The sequence below is a fragment of the Mixophyes fleayi genome, chromosome 6, assembly GCF_038048845.1.
Source record: "Mixophyes fleayi isolate aMixFle1 chromosome 6, aMixFle1.hap1, whole genome shotgun sequence".
Classification (NCBI taxonomy): Eukaryota; Metazoa; Chordata; class Amphibia; order Anura; family Limnodynastidae; genus Mixophyes; species Mixophyes fleayi.
In genome coordinates this window covers 95865562-95885208 of record NC_134407.1, presented here as the reverse complement: position 1 = coordinate 95885208, position 19647 = coordinate 95865562, and the positions used below count along the sequence as shown (strand labels likewise).

Genomic DNA, 19647 nt, shown 5'->3' with positions numbered 1-19647 from the left:
AAAAGTTAGTTTTAAAACTTGGCAAATTTGTCGAAAAAATGAGCCGGAACTCAGTTCCGGTGAGTTCTATAACAAATAAAGCACTGCTTGTGATATTCAATTAATGGCACTTTCAAAGTTCTCAACATCGCTAATTAAATTGGGGGTTGAGCAGTTTACATTGTTTTACGGTGCACTACTGACATGACCGATATATACGCATTAAAGCAAAAGAAACATATTTATTTGAAATATTTGTTATTTAAATTTTATTGTTTACATAAAGTATTTAATGGGTACTCACATTTGTTCTATGAAGAATCAGCTGATAAACTTATTAGACCTACCCTAATAATATCATAGGCAAGTCCACTTTAACTGCTAGATGTGAGCCTTCAAAGAATGACATTTTTCAGTGCATCTTGGATTTAATAATGCTCAGAATGTCAGGCTGTAACTTCATTCAGGCTGCTCATGGTGCTCCTGGATGATTGGTGTGTCATTTTCATTTAGGCTTAAGCAGTGCTTTTTTTGTAAGAAAAAAGGTGCTGGAAATCACCTCTGCACCCTCATTTTTGTTTAGCCCTCTCTTTCTGACCCTCATTTTTCTGTAGCCCTCTCTTTCTGCCCCCCCTCATTTTTCTGTAGCCCACTCTTTCTACCCCCTCATTTTTCAGTAGCCCTCTCTTTCTGTGCCCCTTCCGCTGCTTTCTGTAGTCTATACTTACCTTCTATGCTTCTTTTCTTGCTTCACTGCTTGATCGCGGCTCCTCTCACTGGCAGCGTCGATGCATTTCTTTGAAGTCTGTTTTGCAACCAGTCGCCAGGAGCAGACTGTTGATAACAAGTTTATCGCTATTGTCATGTAGGGCAAATTGGTGTTGGGGTTTCTGTAGTCTGCTTTTAGTACCCAACCCGTTGATAGTTTATGATCATACTTCAATTTGCGTCTGTTCCCCAAAAACGGAACTGACATATAAATCCGGTTTAATAAATAGTCCCCTAAGTGTTTTCAGCAATATCAATAATATATACAGTATTCATAATACTGCACATAATTTTATGATACATATTAAAGGGAAACTACAACTTTAGAGCATTCAGTTATTGAGGCAGATTTGTTTATATTCATTGCACTTAGATATGACAACAGACCTGAGTTCATCTCATTATCACCAAGCTTAACAAAAATAAAGAACCTGCCAATATAATTTCCTCAATTCTCCTTTACTGACTTATTCTATTGGCCATCCAATGTAAGAAAAACTTGAGATTTGCCTACAAAAATATATAAGATTCATTATTAAGAGGCACATTGCCTTTATTTTGTAAAAGAAAGAACGAATAATGAAAAAACAACAACCTTATAAAGAGCAAAGTATTAAAGGCAAAGTTCAGTTTCATAATGTTGCTCAAGTTTGCAAGAGCAAATATACAGTTAGAACACACAGTTCATGTTAGTGGCAAATAGTAATTAAAATTTGTTTTGTTTTTGCACAACTATTAATTGAGGTAGAATAAGGACAGTAGGAATGTTGCCTGAACCTTATACATTTTGACGTATAGAAGGTGCACTTAAACTATTGGCCATTTATGAAAACATAGAAAACTTTGGAACTCATTCTACAGTGAAAGGATAATAATTGCCAACATATGCTGCATCCTGGTAAGTACATGTCTAATGCAATGCAAATTGCAATGTAAAGATTAATGTCCCTAGTTATAATTTTGGTTATGTTTAACAAATGGGACACTGTAAAAATATTGAAATTTAAGATGTTTGTGCTTCTAACAAAAGCAGGCAAATGTAATTAAGTTACCAGCAGTAAAGTGTTATTTTAAACATAATTTAATGAACACACATTTTTACATTGCAACTAATTAAATAATCAGAAAAAGTGTTCAATATATATTTATTGCTCTATCAGTGCTTTGAAACTTTTAAGTTTTTTGTTAGAGATAAAACTTTCTACTCAAATTGGGGCTGATATAGGTCAATCATTAAACATTAAAAGACTTTGCTGTGCTATTCATAATGTAAAATAGGGTAAAATATAATTGAAAGATTGAACTGATATGTGATATACAGATGTATTTATGTTAAACTCATAGTTTTAGCAGTTTTGACAAAATCACTGTTTTTTTTCACATTTAGACAAACCGTTTCAGTATCAATAGATCAATCATTTAATGGGGGACAAATATTTTCTAGGAATGTCCTGCTAATTTAGCTACTCACATGGCTACCATGCATATTTTGCATTTTACATTTCCAGATACTGTAATTCCTTATGCAACTTATTAAAATGCTATTTTTCATATTTTATTTATTCCAACTATCTTTTTTGCCCCTTCATATCACTTGTTCAAGTTCCAAATGATTATTTATAATTAAAATGCACTTAATAGTACTTTCATAATATCTTTTAAGTTATTCCCATATTTGCTACATCAGTAGTATATTATCTAGGCAAATTCACCTAATAATCTGTAACTAATTGAAAATGCTTGGGACCTGAATTTGAAAGGACCAGCAGGAGAACATTGTTTGCTACAAGAGTTTTAGTGGTTTCCACAGCTCAAGACCTCACTTGGGACAAACACATTAAAGAGCATCCTGCCATTCACAAAGAAAACAAAATTCTCCTGGGTTCCTATTGGTCTCTTATGGATCAATCATTTTGTCATACTGGACATTGAGAGGCAAAAAAAATTTGATTTTCTGAACTCCTTTCTAACCGGTGAATAAACATCAACAAACGGTCATAAACGTCTTTCCTTTATTAATGGAATTTGCTTATCTCTTATGACCAACTGACCCATGTGCAGCTGTTTTTGAAAAGGAGCCCTTCTCCACTTCATCCTATTATAAAATATGCTACTACCACTAGTATGTGTATGATGAGAACGTCCACAGACATCCTCATCTGGGATTTGAGCAGTAACAAGGGGAATATACCATACCCCTCCCTTTGAAGGGACACTAAAGCAATAAATGATCCTTAGACTATATGGTACTGACAAACTCCTCCATGGGATAGCCCAATTAGAGCTTCAGCACTTCAGTTTCCTCTCATGGGGGCACATTTATCAACAGTCGCAAAAAAATGAAAAATAGTTTTTCAATCCTTATCGCATTGATAAGGATTGAACTATTTTTCATATTTATTAAAAAAGCAACACAGGAACAGCAGTTTCGAAATACTGCTGTTTCTGTGTAGTGGAAAACATACTTAACACTGCCTCTTCACATTCAAAGACGTTTGCGATCCACAGGGGTCCTCTTCTCACTCCAGTGCACATGCGCCAATTGAAAACCTCGGGCATGCGCACAAACATCCCTGCAATTCACTGTTGCAGAGAGATCGGTGTGAGACAGGGAGGGATCTTCGGAGCAAAGCTTCACAGTGTTGAAAACTGTCAAAAACTGTAATGTACGCCACATTACCATAAGTGTAAACGTATTTTCGAAAATTGTTAAATTGCGGTACATAGCAGTCCCTATAGTCTTCTATGGGGACTGCTATGCATTTCGAAAAAAAATGCAAAACAGCAGATATCTATGACATCTGCTGCGAGGCAGTGTTGATAAATTAGAAAAACCCTTAAATATGCGTCCATTCCTCAAAAAAAGCTGTTTTTGGGGAATTTACAAGTAAATTATCTACAATAAATAGGCACCATTGAATGAATAATAGACGACATCCACCATTCAACTTAAGCAGTCTTTCAAGACCAGTGGTTTCTTCTTCAAGCCCACTATTTATAGAAATACTGAATTCATCCACTGTTAATTGGCATTGCTGAAACACATTAAGGCACAGGGCAACACAAGCAAGCAGATGCAGGTGACATGTTTATTTATGTATAGACTGTTCCCCATAATAACAAAAAAAGACAGTACACAGTCACACTTATTTATTTGGGCAACAGGTAGACTGACAACTTATGTGTGATATTATTGGAATTAAAAAAATGTTGAGCATATCTACCCTTTCTAAAATCATCATCATCAAGCCTGATTTCCCAAACCAAGATTATTTGCCAAACTTGTATAAATGGTCCCCTTTGCCCAGATGTTGGTTAGAACGCATTGCAGTAATAAATACATACCAAAAATATAATACTTCTTCAGAACAATGTCTGCACCAATCCCAAACTCCAGTGTAGAACAATTGGCAGGTATGATTAATAACTATATATGGTTGAAGAAAAATCAAAATTCTCATAAAAATTAGTCAATGGTACTTTTTATAGATTGGATATGAACAGCTCAGTCACTCCTTAGACAACAATCTTAGTAAACTAGACATCCATCTGATAACTTGGCCTGGCCATGCCCCTCTCACAGTTAATGACAAGGCGTCCCGTTGCTAGGCAACAGGATGCTTCCTCCTTCCTGTCGGGGTCTGCTATGCGCGTGCATGTAGAGTTCCCCTTGTGTTCCCGTTGCTAGCCAATGGGAAGCTCATCCTTGCTTCCTGTCAGCGGTCAGCTGTTCTGGCCTCCTTTTCTACTGCCACCAATCAGGCTACAGGCTACACTATTTTAAACAGCCATTGGCACCATTTTGGTACAAGAGTATCTAGGTCTCCTGATGCTCCAGCGCTCCTGTCCATTTCTAAGCATCTTACCTGACCACCTGCATTGTGACCCGGCTTCCTCTGACTTTGCTTCTGTATTACCCCTTGTCTTGACTTTACCTCCTGGTATGAACTCTGGCTTCCTGACAATTTTGCCTCCTCCTTTGGTACCTTGTTTGTTCACATGGCTTTACCCTGGTTTACATGACTATGCTTGTTCACCTTCTATTTTGCTGGTGACTAACTTGGAGGGCCACATCCTGCATGTCTCTTGCAGCAAACCCCAAACTCCCTGGAGGGAGTCCCTGCAAAGACAGAAGCGTGTTAGACTCCAAGTCTCCTAGCTTAGCAGCGCCAATAGAAGTAGCCTTCAGTTTTGACAAGAACTCCTGACAGTATGTTACAGGAAGGGGTCATCTAATAGTCTTGTTTCAAAAGCCAAGCATAGGTAAGCTCAGTTTATGGACCTGAACACCTCTGAAGGAGTCACTTGTTTGTGATGAAATGCATTAGCTGAAACACTGCATAATAAAGGAGTTTCTTGCTGTCATGTACAGAATAGTTTTCTATATCTGCTGACAGAGACGCTAATCTTATGGCAATATTATTCTGAAGTTATGAAGGAGCAGTGAGACAGTAAAATGGCCACTTTCTGGTAATATCTTTTTGATACTAATATGCCATGAGACTCTGTGTTTAAAAATCACCATTTGTCTAGCTACTGGATACAGATGATTAGTCCTTCTATTGAATGTATTAGTGATTGAAGTCCACTGAACTTACATTAAGGGGGTGTACCGGCCACTTTTGGTGTTTTGGGTTCTGATTAGCTTGAGGTTTTGGGTTCTGATTTGTTTTGCCAAAACACCCCACGAAAGGTTTTGGTTCTGATTTCGGGTTTTGGGTTCTGATTTTTTTTTTCAAAAAAGCATAAAAAGTGCTAAAATCCATTATTTTGGTTTTTTTCACTCCTACACTATTATTAACCTCAATAACATTCATTTCCACTAATTTCCAGTCTATTCTGAACACCTCACACCTCACAATATTGTTTTTAGGCCAAAAGGTTGCACCGAGGTAGCTTGATGTCTAAGCTAAGCAACACAAGTGGGCGGCACAAACACGTGGCCCATCTAGGAGTGGCACTGCAGTGGCAGACAGGATGGCAGTTTGAAAAACTAGGCCCCAAAGAGCACATAATGGCCAAAAAACAGGTGCAAGCTGGAATTGTCCTTGGGCCCTCCCACCCACCCTGATGTTGTTGAAATAGGACATGAGCACTTTAACAAACCACACATTTCAGCGACAGGGCCTACAAAACTGTGGCTGAAATGATTGGTTTGTTTGGACCCCCACAAAACGAGCTGGCAAAGAAAAAAAAGAGGTGCAAGATGGAATTGTCCTTGGGCCCTCCCACCCACCCTTATGTTGTTGAAATAGGACATGCACACTTTAACAAACCAATCATTTCAGCGACAGAGCCTACCAAACTACTGTGGCTGAAATGATTGGTTTGTTTGGGCCCCCACACCAAAAAAGCAATTCATCTCTCCCTGTACAAACTAAACTGGCTCTACTGAGGCAAGATGTCGTCCTCAGCCTCATCCTCTGATTCCTCGCCCCCTTCAGTGTCTACTTCCTTATCCTCACACATTATCAATTCGTCCCCGCTGGACTCCACAACCACAGGTCCCTCTGTGGTCTCTGGAGGCCAGTGCTGGTCTTGATTGAAGAATTGAAAAGATTGAAGGTTGAAAAGCAACCTCCTTCGCCGCTCACTGACCAGGTTCCCCGCTGCACTAAAAACTCTTTCCGAGTATACACTGGAGGGGGGTCAACTCAGGTAAAATAGAGCCAGTTTGTACAGGGGATTCCAAACTGCCTTTTTTTCATGTCAGTAAAAATAAGGACTGTCTGACATGTCTACTTGGATGGTGTCAGCAAAGTAATCCTCCACCATTTTTTCAATGGTGACAGCATCCAATGCAGCGACAGTAGACATGTCTGCAATGGGTGGCAGGTCCTTCAATCCGGACCAGATGTTCTCAGCATCCCCGCCAGCGGGTCGTTTAGGAAAACTCAGCTTTTTCCTTGCAGCCACAGGTGTGGAAGAAAATGAAGGAGGAGCTGTTGGCATGTCACGGTCCTCTTCAGAGGACAATCTCCTGACCAGCAGGTCTTTGCACCGCTGTAGACTTGTGTCCGCCGGAAACAGAGACACAACATACGCTTTAAACCGAGGATCGAGCACGGTGGCCAGAATGTATTCCTCTGACTTTAAAAGAGTGACCACCCTTGGATCCTGGCAAAGCGTACGAAGGGCTTCATCCACAAGAGCTACATGCTTTTGTGGAATCACAATGCTTTAACAGCTACTCACTCACTTTCTCCAGCTGCTCCTGCAACAGCCTGATCAGGGGAATCACCTGACTCAAGCTGGCAGTGTCGGAACTGACTTCTCGTGTGGCAAGTTCAAACGGCTGGAGAACCTTGCACAACACGGAAATCAGTCTCCACTGCGCTTGACTCAGGCGCATCCCCACTCCTTTGCCTATGTGGCTGTGTAGGCCTGAATGGCCTTTTGCTGCTCCTCCATCCTCTGCAGCATATAGAGGGTGGGGTTCCAGCGCGTCACAACATCTTGTTTGAGGTGATGGCAGGGCAGTTTCAGGCTTTTTTGATGTTGCTCGAGTCTGTGGTAGGCACTTGCGTAATGCCGAAAGTGTCCAGCAATTTTGCGGGCCACCGCAAGCATATCCTGCACACCCATGTCACTCTTCAGGTAATGCTGCACCACCAAATTTATTGTTTGGGCAAAACATGGGACGTGCTGGAAATTGCCGATATGTAATGCCTGCACAATGTTACTGGCGTTGTCTGACACCACAAATCCCCAGGAGAGTCTAAGTGGGGTAAGCCACTGCGAGATTATTTCCCTGAGTTTCTCTAAGAGGTTGTCAGCGTTGTGCCTCTTATTAAAACCGGTGATACACAACATTGCCTGCCTTGTAACAAGCAGGCCTTGTGGAGATGCTGCTAGTGATGCAGCTGCTGCTATTGCTGCGGAAGGCGATGCATCTACCCAGTGGGCTGTCACAGTCATATAGTCCTTAGTTTGCCCTGAACCACTTGTCCACATTTCCGTGGTTAAGAGGACAGTGGGTACAACCGCATTTTTCATAGCACTGAGGACACTTTTTCGTACTTCTCTGTACATCCCGGGTATCGCCTGCCTAGTGAAGTGGAATCTCGACAGGATTTGGTACCGGGGACACAATACCTCCATCAACTGTCTAAATCCCACTCCACTGATGGCGAACACCGGACTCACGTCTAACACCAACATAGCTGTTACGGCCGCAGTTATATGCTTTGCCTTAGGATGACTACTGTCGTACTTCGTGCTCATGGCAAACGACTGGGTTACGGTCAACTATTTGGTGAAAGACGTAGCGTTCTTACGACTTCCCCTCTGGGAAGATGACCGACTACCAGCAGCAACAGCAGCAGCGGCAGTAGTAGGCGTACCGCTGCAGGATCCTCTGGAAGAATCCCGGATTGAAGAGGACTTAGTCATGCCGGTGACATGGCCTGCAGTACTATCTCTGATGGAGATCGTGGAGGAAGTTGACGAGGAGGGTGTTGCTGGTGTGGATACAACAGGACCAAGGGATTTAGGTGTCTCTGGACTGCTGACGGTCCTAGCCACAGTTCCTGAACTAAACACTGAATTATGAAGGTTCTTCAGGTGACGTATAAGGGAGGATGTCCCTAGGTGGCCAAGATCCTTACCCCTGCTTATTTGAGCTTTAAATAAGGTACATATGGCCACACATTTGTTGTTCGGATTGGGATAGAAATAACTCCAGACCGAAGAGGTGGATTTTTTGGTCTTCTGCCCAGGCATGACGATGGACAACAACTGTTTCTCCCCCTGGTGCCTCATTTAAGATAACCACATCAGCATCCTCCTCGTCAAGTTCCTCCTCAGCGCCAGCTACATCAATATCCTCCTCCCGGTGTACAGCATTGACACATTCATTAGCCAAATCTGTAACTGAACTGTGGGTGATCCTTCCAGCATATGCAGAGGGCGTGCTGCAAATGGCGGAAGCAGCCACCTCTTCCCATACAGTGATGGGAAGGTCAGGCTTCGCAACCACCAACACCCTTGGACTCGCCTTGGGGATTAGTGATGCCATCTCTGTAGAAGGCAGAGTTGTTTGCTGTGTTGTTGATGACAGCCTAACTCTCTTAAATTTTTTAGATGGGGGGGAGGAGGAGGGCTTAGATCCTTGGGTGAAGCTGAACCACTAGTCATGAACACGGGCCAGGGCCTAAGCCGTTCCTTGCCACTCAGTGTCGTAAATGGCATATTGCCAACTTTACGTTTCTCCTCAGATGATTTTAAGTTTCTCTTTTTGCTAATTTTAGTGAACTTGGGCTTTTTGGATTTTACATGCCCTCTACTAGGAAATTGGGCATCGGCCTTGGCAGACGACGTTGATGGCATTTCATCGTCTATGTCATGACTAGTGGCAGCAGCTTCAGCATTAGGAGGAAGTGGTTCCTGATCTTTCCCTTCTTTATCCTCCAAATTTTTGTACTCCATTATATGCAGCACAAGAGAGCGTACTCCTAAACCACACACAGCCGGCAAAGGCTTTAAAAATTATATATAGTACCACTGTACTGGAGTTATACAGCAGTACAAATTCCTTTATACTGCAGGAACAGTGAACGTAGTTTAATATCTGATACTAATATTTCTTGACTGCAGGAACAGTGAACGTATTTAGATATTGCAGTACTAATATTTCTTGACTGCTGGAACAGTGAACATAGTTTAATATCTGATACTAATATTTCTTGACTGCAGGAACAGTGAACATAGTAAAATATTGCAGTACTAATATTTCTTGACTGCAGGAACAGTAAACGTATTTAGATATTGCAGTACTAATATTTCTTGACTGCAGGAACAGTGAACGTAGTAAAATATTGCAGTACTAATATTTCTTGACTGCAGGAACAGTGAACGTATTTAGATATTGCAGTCCTAATATTTCTTGACTGCAGGAAGAGTGAACGTATTTAGATATTGCAGTACTAATATTTCTTGACTGCAGGAACAGTGAACATAGTAAAATATTGCAGTGCTAATATTTCTTGACTGCAGGAACAGTACACATAGTAAAATATTGCAGTCCTAATATTTCTTGACTGCAGGAACAGTGAACGTATTTAGATATTGCAGTACTAATATTTCTTGACTGCAGGTACAGTGAACGTGTTTATATATTGCAGTACTAATATTTCTTGACTGCAGGAACAGTGAACGTAGTAAAATATTGCAGTACTAATATTTCTTGACTGCAGGAACAGTGAACGTATTAAGATATTGCAGTGCTAATATTTCTTGACTGCAGGAACAGTGAACGTAGTAAAATATTGCAGTACTAATATTTCTTGACTGCAGGAACAGTGAACGTAGTAAAATATTGCAGTACTAATATTTCTTGACTGCAGGAACAGTGAACGTATTTAGATATTGCAGTACTAATATTTCTTGACTGCAGGAACAGTGAACGTATTTAGATATTGCAGTCCTAATATTTCTTGACTGCAGGAACAGTGAACTTAGTAAAATATTGCAGTACTAATATTTCTTGACTGCAGGAACAGTGAACGTATTTAGATATTGCAGTACTAATATTTCTTGACTGCAGGAACAGTGAACGTAGTAAAATATTGCAGTAATAATATTTCTTGACTGCAGGAACAGTGAACGTATTTAGATATTGCAGTTCTAATATTTCTTGACTGCAGGAACAGTGAACGTGTTTAGATATTGCAGTACTAATATTTCTTGACTGCAGGAACAGTGAACGTAGTAAAATATTGCAGTGCTAATATTTCTTGACTGCAGCAACAGTGAACGTATTTAGATATTGCAGTACTAATATTTCTTGACTGCAGGAACAGTGAACGTAGTAAAACATTGCAGTACTAATATTTCTTGACTGCAGGAACAGTGAACGTAGTAAAATATTGCAGTACTAATATTTCTTGACTGCAGGAACAGTGAACGTATTTAGATATTGCAGTACTAATATTTCTTGTTTGCAGGAACAGTGAATGTAGTAAAATATTGCAGTACTAATATTTCTTGACTGCAGAAACAGTGAACATATTTAGATATTGCAGTCCTAATATTTCTTGACTGCAGGAACAGTGAACGTAGTAAAATATTGCAGTACTAATATTTCTTGACTGCAGGAACAGTGAATGTAGTAAAATATTGCAGTACTAATATTTCTTGACTGCAGGAACAGTGAACGTAGTAAAATATTGCAGTACTAATATTTCTTGACTGCAGGAACAGTGAACGTATTTAGATATTGCAGTCCTAATATTTCTTGACTGCAGGAACAGTGAACGTAGTAAAATATTGCAGTACTAATATTTTTTGACTGCAGGAACAGTGAACGTATTTAGATATTGCAGTCCTAATATTTCTTGACTGCAGGAACAGTGAGCGTTGTAAAATATTGCAGTACTAATATTTCTTGACTGCAGGAACAGTGAACGTATTTAGATATTGCAGTCCTAATATTTCTTGACTGCAGGAACAGTGAATGTAGTAAAATATTGCAGTAGAAATTTTTATAGACTTTTTTTAAATTTTTTTTTATTATTTTTGTATAATTTTTTTTTTTTTATTTATAACTTTTTAATAATTATAAAATAACAATGGCCTTAGCAGAACAGAGCACAGGACACAGGCAGCACCACTGGACTCAGCAGGACAGAGCACAGGACCAGGGCTGCCAAGAAGAATTCAGAGCCCGGGTACAACAAATTCATGGCGGCCCCCCTCATAGTCAAGTAAGCCCCAAAATTAGGTGTACGGTCATACATTCAGGGGCGTGGCTAGCCAAACGGCGGTGCAAAAATTTTGGGAGGTGTGGTCATGCATTTGGGGGCGTGGCAAACGTGCCATTAGGGCGTGGCTAACATCGAAACCACTAGGCTCTCAATTCGCCGGAGCGTCACATATGTTCAAGCACTCCTGACTTTCAAGACATCTACCACCACAGTGTAGTATACAAACAATGCAGTGTGTACACAAACAGTTCAGTCTTGGCCTACACCCAGAGCCGGATTTAGACCTCATAGGGCCCTAGGCAGGATACTGTTTTTGGGCCCCCTCCCTGCAACAATCCATAGCACTATATGTTTGCAGCCCACCATATACCCCTATAGTTACGTAGAAGTGAAAGCATGTGCCGCCGCATGCCTACCATATACCCCTATAGTTAAGTAGATATGAAAGCATGTGCCGCCGCCAAAGGAGGTGAGGGCGTGGCTTGCATATTTGGGGGCGTACCTAACATGTGAAAAGAGCAAGGCCACCCTGCTGCAGAAAAAGGCACCCCTAAATAATTACCAAGCAGTCCCGTTTTTTTAAGTAGTTGGGTCAAAACAACATAATAAATATTGAAGTCAGGGCAGAAATACTTACTTAAGTTGTTTGCAAAAATAATACGCATAAATCCAAGTATGTGCTCTTGTCACTTTTGTCCCTCTATCATCACACTGTGCCCCTTCATTGTCATTTTTGCCCCTTCACAATATCACATGTGCCCTTTCACCATCACCTCTGTGCCCATCACCATCACCACCTCTGTGCCCATTACCACCTCTGTGCCCTTCACCATCACCACTTCTGTGCCAATCACCATCACCACCTCTGGGCCTCTTCACCATCACCACCTCTGTGCCCTTCACCATCACCACTTCTGTGCCAATCACCATCACCACCTCTGTGCCTCTTCACCATCACCACCTCTGTGCCCTTCACCATTACCACTTCTGTGCCAATGACCATCACCACCTCTGTGCCCATCACCACCTCTGTGCCTCTTCACCATCACCACCTCTGTGCCCTTCACCATCACCACCTCTGTGACCTTCACCATCACCACCTCTGTGCCAATCACCATCACCACCTCTGTGCCCTTCACCATCACCACCTCTGTGCCAATCACCATCACCACCTCTGTCCCCTTCCCCATCACCAACTCTGTGCCTCTTCACCATCACCACCTCTGTGCCCTTCACCATCACCACTTCTGTGCCAATCACCATCACCACCTCTGTGCCTCTTCACCATCACCACCTCTGTGCCCTTCACCATCACCACTTCTGTGCCAATCACCATCACCACCTCTGTGCCTCTTCACCATCACCACCTCTGTGCCTCTTCACCATCACCACCTCTGTGCCCATCACCACCTCTGTGCCTCTTCACCATCACCGCCTCTGTGCCCTTCACCATCACCACCTCTGTGCCCTTCACCATCACCACCTCTGTGCCAATCACCATCACCACCTCTGTGCCCTTCACCATCACCACCTCTGTGCCAATCACCATCACCACTTCTGTGCCAATCACCATCTCTGTGCCCTTCACCATCACCACCTCTGTGCCCTTCACCATCACCACTTCTGTGCCAATCACCATCACCACTTCTGTGCCAATCACCATCTCTGTGCCCTTCACCACCTCTGTGCCCATCACCCTCACCACTTCTGTGCCCCTTCACCATCACCACTTCTGTGCCCCTTCACCATCACCACTTCTGTCCCTTGTTTTACTTACCTTTCTATTGCGCGCTGCTCCTCCTCCATCAGTCCAGATGTAAAAAAAAAAGAAAAAAAAGAAAGAGTCACGTGATCGCTCATCAGGTCACGGCAGCCTCTCCTCCTCTCTCTATCACTGAGACACTGAGAGGAGAAGAGGCTGCCGGGACACGATTCGCGGCACCCGACCCCCCCTCCCCCAAATCGCGGCACCCCCCTCCCCTCCCGCACGAGTCGCCGGGGGGGGAGGGGGGTTTGCCGCTTGTCGGGGGAGGGGCCGAATTTTTTTTTTGTTTCATTTTTTTTAAAATTACTCCTGTCCCCCCCAGCTGTGCCCCCCCAGAGCCGCTAGGCCCTAGGCAGGTGCCTAGGTTGCCTAGCGGTAAATCCGGCCCTGTCTACACCTTACATTGGGCACAACATTCACCAAAAATTGGTATTGTCCCTACTAGATTCACAACATTTCACACACTGTGCTGCTCTCTCCTACCTGTTCTTCCCACTTTCTCCACCTGTGGCTGCTGGTTTCTTTAGTTGTGGCTTGTCCGGATCCAGAAATGTTAAAGGACCTATTTTGAAAAAAAAATGGCTACATTTAGAAAATTACAGCCAGCCCCAGCGTTAAATCAATAGCACCCACGATTAATAATTAGGCCTTCCTCCAGCCCCAACATTAAAATAATACTATTCACATTTAATAAATAAACCTATTTACCTTCCTGCAAACAGCCCCAGCAATACCTATTTCCCGCAATCATCACTGCCATTAAATAATTCATAGTCACATTTAATAAATAGACCTCATTCTCCCTAAACTCACCCCAAGATTCAATAGCCCCCAAACCACCCCATCTTAAATTAATAGTCCCCACTATTAAATTGCCTCACCATCACCCTACAAACAAAATAGCGCCCATTAATTAGCCGCCACCTACCTCACACACACTACATTGCAATAAGCCCCCCGTGCCATCACACACACAATACTGTGCCCCTTCATCACAACTACACTGTACCCCCTTATGCTCACACTGCGACCTCCATGCTGCTTTTCCCCCTTCTTTTTAAATTTGTGCCTCTCTCCCACTTTTTTTTCCTCCTCTGTTCCTCTCTCCCACTTTTTTTTTCCTCCTGTTCCTCTCTCCCACTTTATTTTCCTCCTGTTCCTCTCTCCCATTTTTTTCCCTCCTCTGTTCCTCTCTCCCCATTTTTTTTTTATTCCTCTGTGGCACTCTCCTTTTTTTCCTCCTCTGTTCCTCTCTCCCACTTTTTTTTTTATTACTCTGTGGCTCTCTCCTTTTTTTCCTCCTCTGTTCCTCTCTCCCCTTTCTTTATAGTACTGTCCCTCTCTGTTTTCCTCCCCTAGCCTCTCCGTTTCTTTACTTACCTTTTGTCAACTTCTTTCTTTTCTTTTCTGCTCTTCTGTCTCCTCTTCTGTCTTCTTTCTTCATGCTGGCTGCGGCGCTCCTCACTGACTGACAGGCGTGACTTGATGACGTCACGCCCGGCAGTCAGTGTGAATGGAGAAGAGGAGAGGAGGGACACGGCGCCGCGTGATCATGTGAGTATTGGGGGTTTTTTTGTTTTTTTTTCTTCCAGCTCCCAAGAAACCCAAGATCCCCCCCCCCCTCCCCGCGAAAAAAAAAAAAAAAAAGTTAAAAAAAAATATCGCAAAAGAGAAAAAAATAAATAAAAAAAATTAAATTAGCAGCGAGGGCCCGGCCCGGGCCCCCTGGCATGGCCGGGCCCGGGTAAACTGTACCCGCTCCCCCCCCTCTCGGCGGCCCTGCACAGGACACAGCACCACTGGACTCAGCAGGACAGAGCACAGGACACAGCACCACTGGACTCAGCAGGACAGAGCACAGGACACAGCACCACTGGACTCAGCAGGACAGAGCACTGGACAAAGCACCACTGGACTCAGCAGGACAGAGCACTGGACAAAGCACCACTAAACTGATCAGCAGGACAGAGCACAGGACTAAGTAACCACTTCAATAAGCAGGACAGAGTGACAGGGGCTCCCAAACTACAACCTTCCTCTTCAGTGATCTGAGCCCGAATGAAGATGGCGGCCGCGAGCGGGGAATTTATGACATCCGAGTCTCGCGAGATCCGACGCGAGACTTGGATGTCATAGCCTCGTTTTCGATTCATTTCACCGCCGGAAGTACCCGAACAGTGCTCGGATCCCGTCGGATCCGCACTGTTTGGGTGGGCTCGGATTAGCGCAATCCGAGCCCGCTCATCTATAACTTACATGGTTTGCTCTGCTTATATTTTCATTCTGACCCTCCTGCAATTTGAAGCTGGGACTTGCACTGTTCCTAACAGAGCTCCTATTAGACTGAAATGAATGTGTTGTAGGTTGAATTCATTTACTACTGTTGCTACTGCCCAATTGCTGCCACTTTGGTCTGATGAAATATTCCTTTTCTGTTCTCTTTACTAACACATTTTAAGAATTTGTTGTTTTGATTAATAGTTTGCTACTATAAGTTTTAAATATTTTGAAAATATAAGCCAATTTGTTTTATTACTATATTTTATATATTAATAACCTCTCACAACTTTACGCACATACCAATAATTGTACAAAAAATGGATATGCATAGGATAAAGAGGAAGATTATATGGTGACTGTTTTTTGATAGCAGCTTTCCATTTGAAAATCGGCAACCAGCAGCAGATTAATCTTGGAACAATGTTTGGTGTAGTAAATGGAAGTACCATATATAAGTTAAAAATTGCATTCTTAAATAAAATAGAAACCTGCTTATCTCTACACTACCACAGCAGATCCACCATAGGCACTTCCAGTGAGAGTATATCCCAGTGTATGTAAATAGGATAATGATAATATATAATGCACAATTGCACAATGCCCTTGACAAGTATCCTCTAGGCACTGCTCAATAGCACATGTTATTGTAAGTCTAGCAATCAGCTCCCTTCTGAGGGGAAAGTTAAAGATCGAGTAAAACACACAGGGTTTCCCAAAAGAGAATGATGGCAATCATGGAGAATAATATATAATAATATATCCTAAGTAAAAAGGAATAATGTGGTAATTGTAGCAATAACTGATGTGACGTAAATTGTTGTATTTAGTGTTTATCCATATTTACAAAGCCCCTGGCCGGTTTAAGACTATCATCATCACTGGCCATGTGTGAACCAGCAGACCAGGTCACTCGTGGATAAGCTTAGAAGAATGGCTGGAGAAGTATTAAGTGTCCTCTTACCCCTGGCAACCAGTATTGCTGGCAAGCTGTGTATGCTGCAATAGGCAGGAATAGAAAATCTATGACTGTCTGACAATGTTTCATAGGCCCCTAAGTTAGAGTATTTGAATATAAAGTTAAATAACAGTTAGCACTTGCACATGCAGACTATGTACAGCTTTGCATTGACTAAGTCAACATACACTGAAAACAAAAGTTAACAGTGTATGTCATTTTAGCACTACCAATCAGATCCACTGTTGGAAGAGGAATGCAAAAAGTCTGGTGAAGTATATATCTAAAGAATTAGTTACAACCGTTAAAATATAAATCTTTCTTTTATATACAAGGTATGTTTATTAAATAACGAGACTGATTAAATAATTCACCTTTATTTATTGGTATTACAAATTTAATGTTTGTCCCCTTCAATATACTCCCCATTTGCACTAATACATAGCTGTAGTCTTCTTTTCCACTGTCGAAGACATGGAGCAAATCAATTTCTGTCACTTGTTTCAAGATATCTGCCATTTTCTTCTTTACAGCATTAACTGACTCAAAATGTGTCCCATTAAGCACTGATTTAACTTTTGGGAAAAGATTAAAATTGCTAGGTGCTAAATCGGGCGACTATGGAGGATGTCAAGTGTAGTAATGTGTTTGTCGGTCAAAAACTGCTTCACAGAAAGTGCTGTGTGAGCAGGCGCATTGTCCTGGTGAAAAAATAAACCATTTTCCCACAGTTGCAGCCGCTTCTTTCTGACTCTCTCTTTCAGCTTTTGCAAAACTTCCTTATAATAATGATAATTAACTGTTGTGCCTTCTGGAACCCATTCTTCCAAAATTACACCCTTGATATCGAAAAAAAACAATAAGCATTGCTTTGAATTTTGATTTGCATTTTCATTCTTGGTGATGACGGTGTTTTCAGTGCATTGACTGTCTTTTGGTTTCAGGATCGTACTGGAAGATCCAGGTCTCATCACAAGTGATTACTTTATGAAACAGGGGCCTGATTCATTAAGGATCTTAACTTAAGAAACTTCTTATTTCAGTCTCCTGGACAAAACCATGTTACAATTCAAGGGGTGCAAATTAGCATTCTGTTTTGCACATACGTTAAATACTGACTGTTTTTCATGTAGCACACAAATATCAACTTTAAATTTCAGTGTACAAATAAGCTATCAAGTATTTGCTACATGAAAAAACAGTCAGTATTCAACTATGTGCAAAACAGAATACTAATTTGCACCCCTTGCATTGTAACATGGTTTTATCCAGGAGACTGAAATAAGAAGTTTCTTAAGTTAAGAACCTTAATGAATCAGGCCCCAGGTTTGGATCTGTGTCAAGTTGCTGCAGAATGTCAACACAACATTCCTTGCGACATTCTTTTAGCTCTGGTGTGAGAACTCTTGGGACCATCTTTGCACAAACTTTCGTCATATTAAGATCCTCACTCAAAATTTTCGATACAGTGTCTTTGTCAATGATCACGGATTCAGCTATCATTCGAACACTGAGTCGGCGGTCTTTTCGAACAATCTGACTGATTTTTTTCTACATTTTCTTCGGTTCTTGAAGTGCAAGGTCGTCCAGGGCGTTCATCATCTTCAACATTCTCACGTCCCTCGCTAAATCTTTTGTGCCACTCAAACACACAAGCACAAGACAGGCAGTAATTCCCATAGGCCGTAGTAAGCATTTGAAAACATTCTGTTGGTGTTTTGTGCTTTTTTTTACCAAAAATTTCAAATTGACACATTGTTCAACGTTTAAGCTTAGCATTTTTTCGGCACTCTACAGAAAACACAACCAAACTAAATGGCGACTCCCAATCAACTGAACACCATAGAGTGTTGCAGCTTGTCATGCATTCTCAGACCGGTTCAAGGTTACTACTTATGCAGTTATAATCGGTTCTGACTGCTTTGTTTACTAGGTGGAATCACAGTCTCATTATTTAATAGACATACCTCGTATGTTTTGAGACAAAAGGAAAGAGTTTGAAAGTGATGGCAAATTAGTTATACAAAATAGTATTTGAGGTAATGCATGACATAATATGCTAACTTAAATATGAAATTTGAAGTGTGTGAAATAAAATAAACATCCTTAAGCCACCTAGCGGTTGATCTAAACTAACCTTTACCCTTGACAACTTTCCACTTAACAAAGAAGTAGAGACGGGTGGCTTGCTTGGCAGAGAAAAGTCACAATGTTTTGAAATAAATTCAATTAAGTGGGGGAAAAAAAAAAAGCATGGGCAATTAGATACCAGCTATTCCTCATACCAAAATAATGGCACCCAAGCGCCCTCTGACACTTATAGGCTGTGAAGCCCCACTCTCCCTTATTTGTTACACCAGCTGGCACCCATCCATACAGACTATGCCCCATAAGCACCCCAGAGGGGAAGTGTTGCGAATGATGACCCTCCATTTTGAGGGAGAGTGCTCCACCGTCACACAAATGCTTCATTTATGGATACTAATTGCCATGCTTTCTCACCATATTGAGACTCTTCTGAAAGAAAAAAACTTTGGCTAAACATATAAATCTACAAACCATTATTAGGGATTGAGTGTGCAGGGAAATTTCCAGTAACAAGAGGAAGAACACCACCTATATTTAATCTTATGTAATCTTCCCATCCCATTCATAACTCGTTTTCCAAACTCCTTTTCATTGGCCATCAAGGGGTGAATATACACAGGCCAACAGGTTAACATTTGCAGGGCACCGATGCAGAATCTACCACAACCTGGGTGCTTAAGGGCCATTTACAAGACCTCAGTTGGCTTAAACTAACCTTTACATAATGCCCTTGACAAGTGTCCACTTAAATAAGAAATAAAGACACAAGGGGCTTGCTTGGTAGAGGAAGGCCACACAATTTATTGAAATAAATTAAATTATGTGGTAGAGAAGGAAAAAGCATGGCAAATCAGCTACTTGCCATACCTCATACTAAAATGATGGCTTTTAGGCCAAGAAACCCCACTTTCCCTCATTTGGCTCTGCAGCTGGGACCCGGCCACACAGACAGTGCACCATAATCACCCGAGAGGGAAAGTGTTACTAATGATGAACCTCTCTTTTGAAGGAGAGTGCTCCACTGAAACACTAATGTGTCATTTATGGCTGCTTATTGGCAGTCTTTCTCTCCGCAGCAAGGTTACCAAACTCAGAAATCACAAGCCACC

General features: G+C 41.7%; 1 protein-coding gene across 2 annotated transcripts in view; it reads left to right on the top strand.

Annotated features, from left to right (window-relative positions):
* The first annotated feature begins 1468 nt into the window (after nt 1-1468).
* LOC142161440 (uncharacterized) overlaps nt 1469-19647 on the top strand; it is a 174611-nt gene continuing 156432 nt past the window's right edge. Inside the window, exon 1 of one of the 2 annotated variants that reach the window (XM_075217051.1) lies at nt 1469-1645. The gene's annotated coding sequence lies outside the window, so the exon portion shown is untranslated. The remainder of the gene's footprint in view (nt 1646-19647) is intronic. The other variant, XM_075217049.1, reaches the window with a different exon arrangement.